The sequence below is a fragment of the Lissotriton vulgaris genome, chromosome 1_1 (genome assembly GCF_964263255.1).
Source record: "Lissotriton vulgaris chromosome 1_1, aLisVul1.2, whole genome shotgun sequence".
NCBI classification, from domain to species: domain Eukaryota; kingdom Metazoa; phylum Chordata; class Amphibia; order Caudata; family Salamandridae; genus Lissotriton; species Lissotriton vulgaris.
The window spans coordinates 359,862,696-359,878,535 of NC_141685.1; positions in this window are offsets into that span (position 1 = coordinate 359,862,696).

Genomic DNA, 15,840 nt, shown 5'->3' on the forward strand with positions numbered 1-15,840 from the left:
TATACAGTACTGAGGTAGAGGGGAAGGGAAGTCTGAACCCTATTAAAACAGAGCTTTACTTCCATATTCAAGACAAGATATTATCATACATCATCAATGTTGCACATATAGAAAAATATATATATATATATCACACCATAAAAACAATCTAAAAAAGAGGGAATCGGTGACATGACTAAAATCAGCTATCACATCAAAAATCAGGATAAAAGACAATACCCTAATATTTAAAACGACGGCTAAAATCAATCAATTCATATATTTTTACACACACCGAAATTTTGTACACTCAATATATAAATTATACATAGTATATTACAATATAAACATAAATATGTAAACAAAGTGCACGGTGCGGACCAACTCCTCTTATAGTTTGGATTATGGTTGTAACATGGTGTTAACTATATGGCTAAAAAGTAACATTATCATGAAGTGGTCATAGGTATGTGTGGAGGTCCTCTGTGGTGTTAAGACCTCCCGGCCACTTTGAGTTAAACTCCAAAATATATTTGGTCTCGAGCCTGCGCATACACGCCTCCCTGTCGCCTCCCCTTCTGGTAAGCGGTACGGACTCTATGGCGAAATATTTGAGACACTGAGGCTTACTATTGTGACACGCCTCAAAGTGTCTGGCCACTGGATAGCTCTGGTCCTTGTTTACAATGGCGCGCAAATGTTGTAGAATACGCTTATGGATTTGCAGTTTGCTGCTACCAATATATTTGAGTTTGCAGTCGCACTCTAGAATATACACACAGTATTCCGTTCTACAGGTTAGGTGTTGTTTTATTTCCCTTGTAGTTCTAGGGATTACTGTTGTATATTTTTCGGTGTTGACACCATGTTCGCAGGCTTTACGTGCCAGGCATTTATAGAAGCCCCTGCTGGTCGGTCTCCAAGGCTCCTTGCCTATGTAGTCTTGACTATTTTTAGAGAGGATGGAGCCCATACTGAGACTTTTACGAAAAGTAATAGATGGATTAGGGGGCATCACATCGCCAATCATGGGGTCATCTTTTACAAAGTGCCAGTTTCTCCTGACGATACTCCTAAGTTCTTTCTCCTGTTTGGAGTAGGTCAGAATGAGTCTAACTTCATTGATGTTATCACTTTGTTTCACTCTCTCAGTCAACAAATCACCTCTTTCTTTGACCCTAGATTTCTTTATTGCAGTGTTCACTATATTAGCAGTGTAGCCCCTATCTACAAATCTTTGAAAACTTTCCTGTTGTTTGACAATCATGTCTTCATAATTGCTGCAAATACGGCGGATGCGTAGCATCTCGCCGTAGGGTATTGATTTGATTAGATGTTGGGGATGAGCACTCGTGGCATGTAAAAGAGTGTTACCTGCCGTCGGTTTTCTAAAAAGAGTACTGGTAATGACATTATTACATATAAAAACCTGTACATCTAAAAATGTCACCGATTCCCTGCTTACATCAGAGGTAAAATGCAGATTAAGATCATTGTCATTGATGTCATGTATGAAATTTAAAACACTGTCCTCGGAACCACGCCATACAATAAATAAGTCATCAATAAATCTAAGCCAACAAGTGATGTTAGTGGTGCAATATTCTTCAAATTTGCGCAGGAGGACCAGTTCCTCCCACCACCCCATAAAGAGGCACGCATAACTAGGGGAGAAACTGGCCCCCATTGCTACACGTTGGACTTGTTGGTACATTTGACCATTAAAAATAAAGAAGTTATTGTTGAGGCAGAATTTTAGCATTTCTAAAAGCATTTTGGTATGTTGGGCCAGTTCCATGGGCCTGCGGCTAAGATAATACTCACATGCCCGCAGGCCATCCTTATGCTTCATACATGTGTATAATGAACTGACGTCCAACGTTACCAACAACAGGTCGGGGCTCCATGCTACATTCTCCAACTTTCGCAAAAAGTCACTAGAGTCTTGTACATATGACTTTAAAGACTTCATGTGTGGCTGCAAAAAGTAGTCAATGTACCTTGAAAGGTTTTCCAAGGGGCCACCACACGCTGCGATTATGGGTCTGCCTGGAGGTTTGGAAATACTCTTATGGACTTTTGGTATGAAATAAATATATGGAGTGAGTGGATGATCTTTTTTAACGTACTTAAACTCATCTCCACTTAACATACCAAGGCCCTTCCATGCCACCAGGTTCTTAGATAAGGCCTCCAACATTCCCCTGTATTTCTGGGGGGTGCTCTTAGAATAACATTGTGGGTCATCTAATTGCCTATGTGCCTCCTCCAGGTACTCCGTGGCTGGCCATAAAACAATGTTCCCGCCTTTGTCTGAATTTCGAACAATAACTTCAGCATTTTTCAATTTGATGGATAATTGATTTATTTTTCTCTCCTGGTTCGTGAATTGACGCTTATTCTTGTCAGTCTTTAAGGCCATCTTTTTCACTTGTTGCACCACAAAATCGCTAAATGAGTCAAGACCATCACGTGCCGCCAGGGGAATGTATTTGGACTTGGGTTTAAATGGGGTAATCGGTTTCCTTTGACCACTGGATGCCACTATCTCCTGTGTCCCCAGAGTCTCATCCATCCCCAGCTGGCACATGTCACGATACAGGTTTAGGTCACTGACTGCCAATTCAGAGGTGCTAGTTGTAGATCTTGTTGGGGCATTTTCTGTGCTGGCTGTCTTATTTAGGAATTGTTTTTTCAATTTTAATTTCCTTATGAATCTGTATATGTCTGCCCTCGTGGTAGTATACGAAAAGTTGGACTCAGGACAAAAGCTTAAGCCTAAGCTTAGAAGTTGCTCTTCTGCAGCTGATAGTTGTGTTGGGCTGAGGTTAATTATAGATTTGGCTTGTTTCTTCTTGCTGGATTGATCTCCATCACAGCTCACAGTTATTGAAGAATCCATAATGTTGTCTTTGACTAGGCCTATATATATATATTTCATTGTCTTTTTGGTTGTATCTCGCCATTTGGACCTGTTTACAATTTTTTGATTCTGTGCTTGATTTATATCACTTTCCACCCATGCGTCCTGTTTCTTTAGGCGCATGGGCCTTTATTGTCGATAAAATGCTCTGCCTACTCCTGACGCGTCATGTGACCAAGCTCCGTTCGCAGAGCGAAACGCGTCAGGGAGGGCACTTGCTCTGACACTTTTAAATAAATTTTGCACTGCTGACACTTCCAACGGTGTTATGGCGTCAATGATTTAACACTGAATTGATTGTGGAGATGAGGTTTGCGCCCGTTCAGGACCGCAGCGAGAAGCGGTCGGGATTCCTTTCATTTCCATTTCCGGGATTTGGTTGCTTCCGGTTTCGTGGACCCTCCCATCTTCTGAGGCACAGCGTTCTCTGCAACCAGCAACGCCCCGGCGTTCTCAATTTCTACTCGGTGGAGTTTTGTTTGCTGTGCCCCCCGCAGTCCGAAAACTTGTTCACCTCATTTTGCCTTTGGTGTCCTGACCCGGTGAGGAGCTTTGGAACCGGAGAGGTCGGCTGACCTTCTTGGATCCTTGAGGTGGAATCCGGTAAGGCACCTGGTGTGCAATTTGACTTTCATTTACGGAATACAAAGCGGGTTTTGGAAATCTCCAAAAAGACATTTATTTCATTCAACTAAGCCATACAGCAGTCTATCGGCAAAATTAAAGCCGTTTATTTGTGTTGCACTATGATCTTTTTTAACGTACTTAAACTCATCTCCACTTAACATACCAAGGCCCTTCCATGCCACCAGGAGTAGGGAAACAGCGGCTGAACCTACCAGCTAATACGACGACAACTTCAGATGAAAGTCGTACTACTCTGACTAACACCAATGTGAGGGATTGTTAAAAACTTTAGAGAAATTACTCCGAAGTGAGTTATCCAAGTGGTGGGAGAAGAAGTCCCTTGAAAAATATCTTGAAGTCAATCGCGTTCCAAGGGGCTTAAGAGTGTTAATTGTTCTGACCTATGAAAACCCTAACCCAAGGATGCTACAAGAATGGGCGGAAAACAATTTACAATCTTCCAAAAATATGTTACTGATTCTTATCAAATACGCCCATTCAGACAGAGAAGCTTTACTAAATGAAATAAATCGGGTGAATGGATTATTGGAAGCCACAGGTGAAACCTGATCAACAACACTCGCAAAGAAATAGATCAGAGACTGACTAAGTTGGAACAAACTATCCAAGAGCGAAATATTCATAAATTCGCACGTGATAAACAAGTCTATGCGACTGGTCGCATTTTCACCTTTGCTCGTAAATACGATTCATATAAACGCAAAGCTATGTCGGTCCAACAAAAACCGGGTGCAACAGTTGATCAAACGGCACACACAAGTTCCGCCCTCACAAATGAGGACAATCTATCAGTAGCATCTTTCAGTGGGTCTGAAGAGAGTTTAACAACCACGGCTGCAGGTCCCATTGATCTAACCAACTTTACAGTGGTGGACGAATTAAATTTTGTCAGCGAGGACCGGAGGTACTCTTTGGGCTCACGGAACAATCCTCAACCAGCAGGCAAAGCGGCAGTCAAAAATGCTGCTGCAGGAGGTGCCTTACCAAAACGAGGTGGAGGGCGAGGCAACACTCGCAGGAAGTAACAAGTAACCACCACTCAAGATAACACAGTAATTAACCTGACTGACTTGGTACTTACAAAGGCGGAGGAGCAACTTCTTTCTCTAGGCCTTTCTTACTGTCCTCCTAATGATTTCTCATATATTCAATCATGCATCGATGTTTTTAAATTCATTAGGAAAATTAAACTGATGAAATATTTTTTGATCCACCCAGGAAACATCGAATAAAGACACTGAAATGCCCGTAGAAACATCGGATCAACAGCCATTACAGGTCAAAAATCTAAAAGGGCTTCAGACTTTGATTTCATTAGCCTATGAAGACAGTTCTCAACAACCTCCCATGGTCAATCAGGTCACCACAGTGAACAAATCACCATCTACTCCTTTTCGGGGGATATCCACGTTCCTACCTCTAATGCCCAAAGATGCCCTGGATGTATTCAGTGATAGAGTCATCACTGAATTTAAGACTTTGAATAGAACTGTTTTAGGAAGGAAAAAACAAATGGACTTCTTTAATGTACAATATTCAATGCTTATCAAGAAAATTCAAAATAACACTAATGTGATAGTTAAGAATCCGGACAAGGGGGGCAATACTGTGTTGTGGGCTAAAACTGATTACCTACAAGAGGCAGCTCGCCAGTTAGGAGATCCCCTTTGCTACACCAAAACTACTAAGTTTGTCATGTTAAGAACTTATGATAATACTAGAAAAAAAACATCAGTCAGTGGTATAGACAGGGTCTTCTTACTAAAGAAGAAACCAAGTTCTTAAGTGTAGCACATCCCATCACCCCTCTTTTCTATCTTTTACCCAAAATTCACAAGTGCACCTTCCCAGTCCCAGGTCGTCCTATCATTTCTGCACAAGGTAGTATAAATGAAAATATTTCTAAATACGTGGATTTTTTCTTACAACCCCATATGATTTCACTTCCCTCTTACCTTAAAGACACCACTGATTTTTTAGTTAAAATCGGTCAAGTCACTTGGTGTTCTGATTTCTGTTTTCTGGTTATGGATATTGAGGCACTTTACACCAGAATTAATCATCTGCAAGGTTTGGAAGCTGTTCAATACTTTCTTGACACACGAGAAGTAACCCTGAGGGAACATAACTCCATGTTGTTGGATATGATACGCATCTGTCTACACAACAATTACTTTCAATTTGATAGAGATATCTATCACTAAGAGCGTGGTGTGGCCATGGGTTGGTGCTTCTCCCCCAGCTATTCATGTCTCCATGTTGGCTGGTGGGAGGAGCACGTTCTCCGTGGCACCCATGGGCACTGGCTTCCACATTTTGCCCATTATTGGAGGTTTATAGATGATATTTTTATCATCTGGAATGGAACACATGAGCAGGCAGAACTCTTTGTCAAAGATATTAACACTAACAACAGGAACCTTAAATTTACTGCAAACATTACATCAAGTTCTGCAGAGTTTTTAGATGTCCAAGTGTATATTGACCAGGGTGAGATTCATACTAAACTACACAGGAAAAGCACTGCAGGTAATTCCATCCTTCACGCCCGCAGTGCCCACCCCCCACATACAATCAACAGCATACCGTTAGGCGAATTTATTCGCATCAAAAGAATATGCAGCAGTTCTGATACAACTAACCAGTGTTTGGCTGACTCTATGGAATGATTCTTGAGGCGCGGCTATAAACAAGATACTTTAGACCGCGCCCTCTCAAAAGTCTTAGCACGCCCGAGGGAGGAACTTTTGACCCCAAGAGCCAATATCACCTTAGACTCAGTTACTGATGGGTCTGTTCGCTTTATCACCACTTACTGTTCCCAAGTGCGCAAATTAAAAAAGATCATCAAGTCAGATTGGCCGATTGTGTTAATGGATGTTATCCTAGGCCCGATTTTACCCAAGTTACCGGCTATTACTTCCATGAAAGATCTTTTGGATAAAACACAACCTGAGCTCCCACCTAAAACTTCCTGGCTCACTAAACCAGGCTTTTTCAGGTGCACTTCGTGCCGGGCTTGCACTTTTGCTGTTAATGGTACCCAATATACTTCAGCTTTTAGTGAGCACCCAATACAGATAAAAGAACATCTCACTTGTCGCAACGATTTTGTGGTGTACCAACTCACCTGCACATGCTCACTTTTGTATATTGGTAGCACAAAGCTGCAAGCAAACCAACGTATCTTGCAGCATATTCGAGCAATAGTAAATTCTGACATGAATTATCCAGTGGCTCACCACTTCAAGGCAGTGCATGATAAAAAACTTAAAGATCTAAAATATACCTTATTATGCTCAGTTGCTAACCCTGGCCGGGGTGGTGATCGCGAAAACTTTTGAGACAAAGGGAAGCATACTTTATACTGTTGCTTGATACGAGATCTCTTAATGGTTTGAACGCTTTTGATGAATTACATAATTTTTTATAAATGTGTTGATTTTTTGAATCATTTGTCTTTTGAGGCTTATCATTTTCTGTTTGAAAATGAATTATAGAGTAAATATACAATCATGATGATATTTTATATCATACAGTGACAACCATGCTATAGGTTCTAGAAGTGTTGCAACCGTCTGAATTTTAACATATCATTTATTGTAAATATGATCTTCCTTTTCACGTTTTTTGGCTCTTGCACTTTATAGAATCAAGCATTGAGAAACAGATATGTCAGAGATGTTCTAATAAGACTGAATTTAAAGGGGAGGGTTTCATTGAATTATAGTCACATCTTACACTGGCAATTGATTTATTCACATCATTAACATGTGTAATGACAAATGCAGCAAAGATTGAGTATTTCAACTCTTTATAGGTATTTTTGTTTCAATGCCTCAACAAATAGTTTTTCAATGTGAATAGATTTAACTATATAATTTTGTTTATACTTGTTTGTTTCACCCCTTCATTCATAAGCACTATGCTTTAATTGTCTTTTTGGTTGTGTCTCGCCATTTGGACCTGTTCACAATTTTTTGATTCTGTGCTTGATTTATATCACTTTCCACCCATGCGTCCTGTTTCTTTAGGCGCATGGGCCTTTATTGTCCATAAAATGCTCTGCCTACTCCTGACGCGTCATGTGACCAAGCTCCGTTCGCGGAGCGAAACGCGTCAGGGAGGGCACTTGCTCTGACACTTTTAAATAAATTTTGCACTGCTGACACTTCCAACGGTGTTATGGCGTCAATCATTTAACATTGAATTGATTGTGGAGATGAGGTTTGCGCCCGTTCAGGACCGCAGCGAGAAGCGGTCGGGATTCCTTTCATATATATATATATATATATATATCACCTCCACAGTGGTTCCTGTGCGGGAGTTGCGCAGCGCTCCTGTATGTGCGGTGTCCTGCGGCAGAACCAAGCCGCTATTATATTTGCCAAACTTTTGTGCGACCCGTTATTTTCCTTGGTTGGAAAAGTTTGGCAAATATATATATATATATATATATACAACTTGCTTCGCTGTGTGCAAGTGAGAGGGCAGGAATGTGACATTTATTTATTAAGATGTCTCATTCCTGCTCTCTACCTGCGTTGCCACACCAAGTGCTGCCGTATGCATCAATACAGTCATCCTTGCACCATAATGGTGCAAGAGTGCCATGTTACACGGCACAGCACCCTGGAATGTTTTGTACACAAAGGGCCACCTCCCTGCACAAAAGCAATACTTAGAGGCAAGGCCAACACAGACCCTTGATAGAGTAGTGGTGCATGGTGCTAGCCTGAAGGGGGCAATGTAGGAAGTTAGCAACGTAGGAGGGGAGTACAAGTCAAGTAAGTGATTCTGCCAGGACTCTTTTCTAGTATGAGTTAGGCAGATGCTGCTCTCATAGGTTGATTTAAGGCATGATTGTCAGCTCATTATGTCACTCACACTTACAATGGAAGTACATAAGGGTGTTGTGTAACTTGCATTCAACTCTGTGGCTTTATGTAGCTTATAGTCTCAATGTCCCAGATTTGCAGTACGTAGAGGGGGGATCGACTCCACTCATTAAAAGGGGGCAGAAAAGCAGAGATCATTCTTTGGAATGCATGAATAGTTCAAAATGTTATTTTTGGAGGTTTAGGATTATGAAACAAGATGTATCTCATTTAAAAAGTGCAAAGCTGTGCCTGTCAAAATGTATTTTGTACACAGTACCACCAATCATTGTTTTTATTTTGTTTCTTAAGCACCTAAGCTTAAGAGGGCACCTGGGCCATTTGCCACCTCCACCTGCACTGCGACTGGTGTGACTATGACAACAACCACCACCACCATATTTGCGGCCACAGCAGATGATTCTGCTGCACCCTGTAAGTCATTTCTATTCCCCACTACTAAAAATATGCCCTTGTGTGTAATTATGTTTTTCAACTCCAATTGGATGGTGTTTGTTATCTCTGCATTTCCCATTGTTTTCTATATTTCCTGTTTCTGTAGTTTACTTTCTCTTGGCTGTAGCTTTCTTTTACTCCGTTTTTAAGTTTTTCCTACACACCGCTGTGGTTGCGAAATCTCTTGTAGTAGAAAAACAAATCATTAAAAGGCTTTAGAGTGCACCCATTACTTACTGGCACTTACCATTGGTTAGCTCCCACATCACATTTGTTACCTTGATTCTGATTGGTCAGCACCTCCAGCTCCTTCCTGCTTTCTTATGAGGCTTTTGCATCAAGTCGTCTGTGTTGCATCTGCCACAAAGATTAGGCCAAGTACGATATCAGGTAAGTAGCCAATGTCTTTTCACTGGCCGCAGGCTACTCAAGGTACTGTTTTTTTAATTTTGGACATGCCTTCTTTGAGAGCTCATGTCTCTGCATTCTAGTCCCATGCCCTTCTCTTGCGTTAACAACTCCACCCATTCCAACTGACAGTGGTTGATGCTCCCTATCATTTCCCCCTGCCGCTGTTGCTTCCCACCCATTCCTCATGTTTGTGTACCACCCCCGAGTTGATCGACGGAGCACTGAAACTTTGCAGAAACACACCCCCCAGTCACAGATCTGGATCGAATCCATCATCATTCTTTAGCTTACTTCGCCACCTCAGTTCAGACCCAGCTAAAATCAGTCTTGACCCTGTGCCTCATGGGAACAGTCCGTAGTTTAAGAAAACAAAGGTACCCCTTTAGACAAGCCTCAGGTTGCAATGTATATATAAAAGACAATGGTTCAGGGGTGGCCTACTTAGGTCCAGAGTTACAAGAAAAAAATAAACTTTTTGGAAACTAAATAAAATAGGGAGCATGGTAAGTAGGGCAACAAGTGTACTTTTAATCAGTACGATTACAAGTCAGTTTATCATAAGTTTGCTCAGTTGCTCACATGAGTGAGAAAGGTGCGTAACATGACTTAGTGAAAGTGAAGATACACGCAATATCACAGAAGACAACAAGAAATCCACAACGGTATGTACAGTGAGGGATTTTCATTGGGGGGGTCGACGACGTTTCGATCTTTTCTAAGTCAAGATCATCATCAGGACAGAGTGAGCAATCTGAAAATGGATTGGAAATGAGCTTAAGTCAGCACTGTGCCCAACTGAACATTATTACCAGTACAGTGCTTGTGTGCTCCCAGTGCCAAAGTAACAACAATGTACATGTTCAAGAATTAAAAGCACATATATGGAATGGACATCCCACCGTAGGAGGGTGGGGGTTGATTATTTAGTGTATGTGTTTCCTAATCTTGGTACCCTGATGCCCTTCAGGTAGCTATACTTACTGAAGAAGGGAGTGGCTGGAGATAGGGGTATCTTGAGTACTTTATGTAGGCTTTAGGGGCTCATTAGGATGACGGGCGGACTTTTCCGCCTGCCATCCTGTCGGAATTCGGGACCGCCCGCCATCAGGGCGGGGGTTCCGTGGGGGGTATTAGGATGTGCCCGCAACAGTGGCGGCACATCCTGCATTTTTAGCATTGTGGCGGGCAGTTCTCTCTGCACCGCCCGCCACAATGCGAAAAATGCATTGAGGCATTTGCATTAACAAAGCGGTGCCTGCCGCTTCGTTTATGCAAATGAAGGGGGTACCACAGGTACCCCACGTGTGCACCCCCCCCTCTCCTTCACTCTGCAGACCGCATGCCTTTCCGTGGTGGCATCACCGCAGCCATATTATTCCATTTTCGCCCCAGCCGCAAGGCGACCGGGGCGAAAAATCGGCGGACGGTCTTTCCGTCCGCCGAGGTCCCCCCCGCCATACTAATATGGCAGGGGGGAAAACAAGTGTGGATGTTGAGCAGATTGACCCCGCCAGGCTGGCAGTGGCTACCGCCAGCCTGGCGGGACCAATCCGCCCGACATCATAATGGGCCCCTTAGTCTCTTCAGTGTAGCACTTGGATATAGAAGAATCTAAGGTGAGTAGAAGCAGAAGTCAATTCTGAGTATGCATATTAAGCGTATTTAGTTAAGGTAGTGTCTGAGTGTCTGAGTGTCTGAGTGTGTTAGGACTGCTTAATCAATTACTTGGTTCCAGGTGAGAAATGTAACTATCGGTTCCAAAAGAAGTGAGCAAGTTAGTATGACATGGGACTGGTATTGCAGTCGTCTTAATAAAGTTGGGAAATAATGTGCCATGCTTACTTAGTTTTTGGCTTGGACGAAGATATACATTTAAGCGGGTTTTTTGGAGTTGCCCAGGGATGGACCTGAAAGCAATTTGAGAGGAATTATCTCCAGTACCCTCGTGCTTAATGGCATAGTGATTATATGCATATTGTAAGGCCCTCCGACTAAGGCAGCTGGCTGATTAGTTGTATTGTGTGCTAAAATGTATTCCAATTAAAGGATATACAAATATATAAATATAAAAATATATAGGAGTGTATTTTAGAAGTGGGACCTGAAGCCAATTATAATGTATTAGTTCGAGTCCCCTCTTACATAATGCGGCATTGATTTAGGCACATTATGACGCCCTCCGCCAAGGGCGTCTGGCCGATTAATCGTGTCAGTTGCTCAAAGTAATTTCAAACTATAGTTATCAGTCCAGTTTCTAAATTCAGCCTGGGGTCGGGATCTGGAAGTAGAGGGAGGGGGTTAAACCAATGGGCTAAGGATTCGATGTACCATTCAGTAATATGTGGGCATGCCGTGGCACTTACTGAATCTTTGTGGTCCTAGCCGGGTAGTAGCTTCCTCCCCCACGTGGCGGTCGCGCTGCTTGTTGCTGCTTCGTCAAGTTGCATGTGAGTAGGCGGCCCGTTTGGGGTGTATTTTAGTGCGCATGCTCAAGTGTCGGCGCGCTCGTCACAATAGTGAATCTTCATGCGTGCATGCGTATTTTGGGCTGTGGAAAGGCTGTTAAACCCTCACGCATGGCAAACGCATACAGTATTGCCTATTTGGGTTCCCATTAGTGAACGTAGAGAGGGGAGTATGTATGGGCACAATGGGTCTATGTGCATCATGCCATGCAATTGGAAGCTCTTACTTTAAGCGCAAAATGCGGGCATGAATTGTATAAAGCAATTATACACTTTTATACATAAAGCGCTAAGATTCAATGGCCCTCGGTCTGGTCTGTAATTTCATGGCCACTGTGTTCTTAAAAAAATGCCTAATGAATGCAGGGTAGGGGAAAACTCAATATTATACTATAGTTTCCATAAACCATAGCAATAGTCATGCTAAGTTGGCAAAAATAATCACAATATCACAAGTAACAAGTTAGTCATGGGATAAAGTGATTGGCACAGTGGGTCTAGGTGACCTGGTTTCAGACGCTAGTGTACCACTCATGAACTGAATATGTTTGCCACAAATCATAAAAAGAGTCATACTAAGTTAGCATAAAAGATCACATTATTTCATATAGCCAGTTAGACATAGGGTGAAGAGATTGGTACAGTGGGTCTTGGCAACCTGGTTTCAGAGGCAAGTGTTCCACTCATCGAGAGTGTTCACTACTTTCTAATTTGTCTTGCAGGTATAGATCCATTTGCATTCTAGACGATTGAGTATGGATTGCTGGTTGCCTCCCCTTATGCTAGGTACCAGGCTGTCTATCACCTGCCAGGTGAAATCTGTTTCTGAATGTCCCAAAGCCACAAAATGTTCCACAAGTGGCGCCAAGAGTACTTTACAACGGATCCGGCTTCTGTGTTTCGAGATCCCGGTCTTGATCTGTTGTGTCTTCTGGCTGATGTAATAGAGTTGGCATGGATGCATGATGCAGTAAATTACATTTTTGGAATTGCAATTGGTGAATGACTTAAGTGCATGCTTACAGTTATCGTATTCAAATACCTTTGTGTTTTTTGTGGAGTTACATACCATGCAGTGATTACATTTATAATGTCCAGTGACTGGTGGTAAGTTGAAACAAGCCTCAATAGTATAGTTTTTTATGACTGGGGTATATGCGCTAACCAAATGATCTTTAAGGTTGCGACCTCTCTTAAAGGAAAAAAGAGGGATTCCTGTATTCAGTTCGAGTGGGTCCAATACAGACCAATGTTTTTTCACTAACTTTGTCAGTTTATTGCTGACCGTATTGAAAGTGGTAACACAAGTGATCCTAGTTAGTGTTTTCTTATCACCGGGTTGGAGCAAGTGTTCGTGGTGGGCATACCATGCTCATTCATGGCATGTTTCACCAGTTTTGTGGGGTAACCCCTTGATGTCAGTTTCTTAAAGAGGATATCTGCCTCATATAAAAAATCCTCCTTTAATTTGCAGTTACGCCTGATCCTTAGGAACTGCCCATAAAGGAGGCCATCCCTCAGTGCCCTGGGATGTGCACTGTGGTATTCTAGCACAGTGTTTCATTCAGTGGGCTTCCTAAATAAGGTGGTATATAACTGGCCATCCTTGCACTTGATAGTAACATCCAGGTAGTCAACCAGGTTGGCTTCATAACTGAATGTAGATTTTAAGTCTGGCTGGCAAAAGTTAAGCCATTCGCAGAACTGTTTTAGTGCAATCTGCTCACCACCCCAAATCATGAGGACATTGTCGATGTACCTGCGCCAAAGATGGATTTTCTCAAGATGTGGGATGGTGTCATGGAGATTGATGTTGGATTCTAAGTAATCCACAAACAGAGTAGCAAAGTTTGGAGCAAAAATTGCCCCCATTGATGTGTCTTTGCACTGACGATAGTATGTGTCTTTAAACAGGAAGTAATTCCTAGTGAGAGCAATCTCAAGTAGACTGACTATAAATTCAGTGGGTACTTGGTGTGGAGCTGGACGGTCATTCAGGTGTCTCTTAATTATGTCTATACCCTTTTGCTGGGGAACGTTTGTATACAGAGACTTTATGTCATGGGTGACAAGGGGTTCTGTATTTGGATTGAATGCTTGGATCTAATCAGGTTATTAAGGTGGGTGGTGTCCTTAACATAAGTCATAGTGTCACGAATAAGGTCCTTTATGAAGACATCCACATATTTACCTAGGGGTTCCAAAATGGAGCCACAGCCTGACAGGATAGGCCTCCCTGAGGGTTCCTCTCCATTTTTATGCACCTTCGGTAGAGTATATAATACCGGAGTACGTGGCTCTTTATTGTTCAAGAACAGAAATTCACTTTTTACTAATGAATCCATTTTCCAGGCCCTATTGGGTGATCCCGAGAATGTCTTCCCTAACCTTTTTGGCTGGTATTGTTCACTTGACGTAGGATTTCTGTTTCAAAAGAGGTTATATCCTGAATGGTGATACCGCCGCCTTTGTCATAGGGTTTTATGACAATTTCCTCATTCTGTTTAGTTAGGCTGTTTCTCTCTTCTATACTGACATTGGAAGGAGTGAATCTGTAGTCCAATTTAGGTTTTGCCAGATCTCTCAGTACAAGATGCTCAAAAGTAATAACCTCTGGAGGCATGATGCTGCTGGATGGATTAAAAGAGGACGATGGACGAAGTCCTATGGTATCAGTTTTTTTGGGGGTGTCACGGCCCTGGAAAAAGGCCTGCAGTCTCACCTTTCTAAAAAATTGTGATATCTCTGCCTGGATGTTAAACCAATTGTGCTTTTCTGCTACCACAAATGACAGACCTCTGCTGAGTAGATCTGTGTCTGTTGAGTTCAGCTGGTGGCGGGGGAGATTGAAAATAGGCATTGATTTCATATTAGTCTGAGGAAGGGCTTCAGTGTTTAGTATTGGCAGCCCCATTGGTAATACCTGTTCCTTGTCTGGCGTTCGCCTGGGTGGAAGTTGTATCTGGTTCTGCCTCTCCCTCTCTCTCTTGGGGGGTCTGTATTCCTCAATTGGCCCCTACCTAAAAAAAAAGGGGTGTTGTTATTGCTGGAATTACTTGGTCCTTCTGCAGTGTCAGATCCGTCTGATTCTGCAGAGGAGTCAGAGAATGTAACAGGCACTCTGTCTTTAAAGCGACCCCATGTGCCAGTCGGGAATCTTTGTTGTTCTTGCTGGCCTAAAGTAAAAAAATCTTCCTGAAGATATGGATACGTTCTTTCCTTATTATAGTTTTTTATATCCTTTGTAACTTTCGTAGATTTTTTATGGTGTTCAAAGTTTTGGAAATCTAGTATAGTACGATCTATTTTATCTAGGGCCACCTTTGCGACCCCAATACTGTCCAGTTCACGGATGGCCTGCTCTAGCTCCTGTATTTCTTCCAATTCTTTTTTGCTGTGCTCTAGCACGGTGTCGATGCCTAGCACCATCCAGTGGGGCGAGCAGGTAGTCCCTATGTGAGCAAAGCCAGTCATAAATTTTGGGTCTTGAATAAAGATGGCAGGTACGTTACGAACTTAGAGACCTACAGGGATGACTTCAGCTCTTAGATAGTCAGTTAGCAGGCGTGCATGAAGTTCTGTACGTATATGATTTTTCTATAGTCTTTCGAGTTCTGCTAGTTTCTCACTGGCCACATCAGTGTGTGCCCTGTTAATACAAGACCTTGGAATAGAGAGGGTCCCGCGAGTTTGTTTGCAATATATTCCTCAGTGTATGTGGGAACCACTGGTGTAGACATTCTAAGTATTTTACACAAAAGACAACCTTCAATTTTTTCTTATTTTCATTGGCGACAATGTCCACAGTTCAAAAAATTATAATTAATATAGCTACTCAGTGAGTGGAACCCTTGCAGTGTAGCCACTGCGCGTAGGTAGTTTAAGAAAACAAGGGTACACCGTTAGACAAACCTGGGGTTGCAATGTATATATAAGAGACAATCTTTCAGGTGTGGCCTACTTAGTTCCAGAGTTACAAGAGAAAAATGAACTTTTTAGAAACTAAATAAAATAGGAAGCATGGTAAGTAGGGCAACAAGGTTATTTTTAATCAGTATGATTACAAGTCAGTTTATCATAA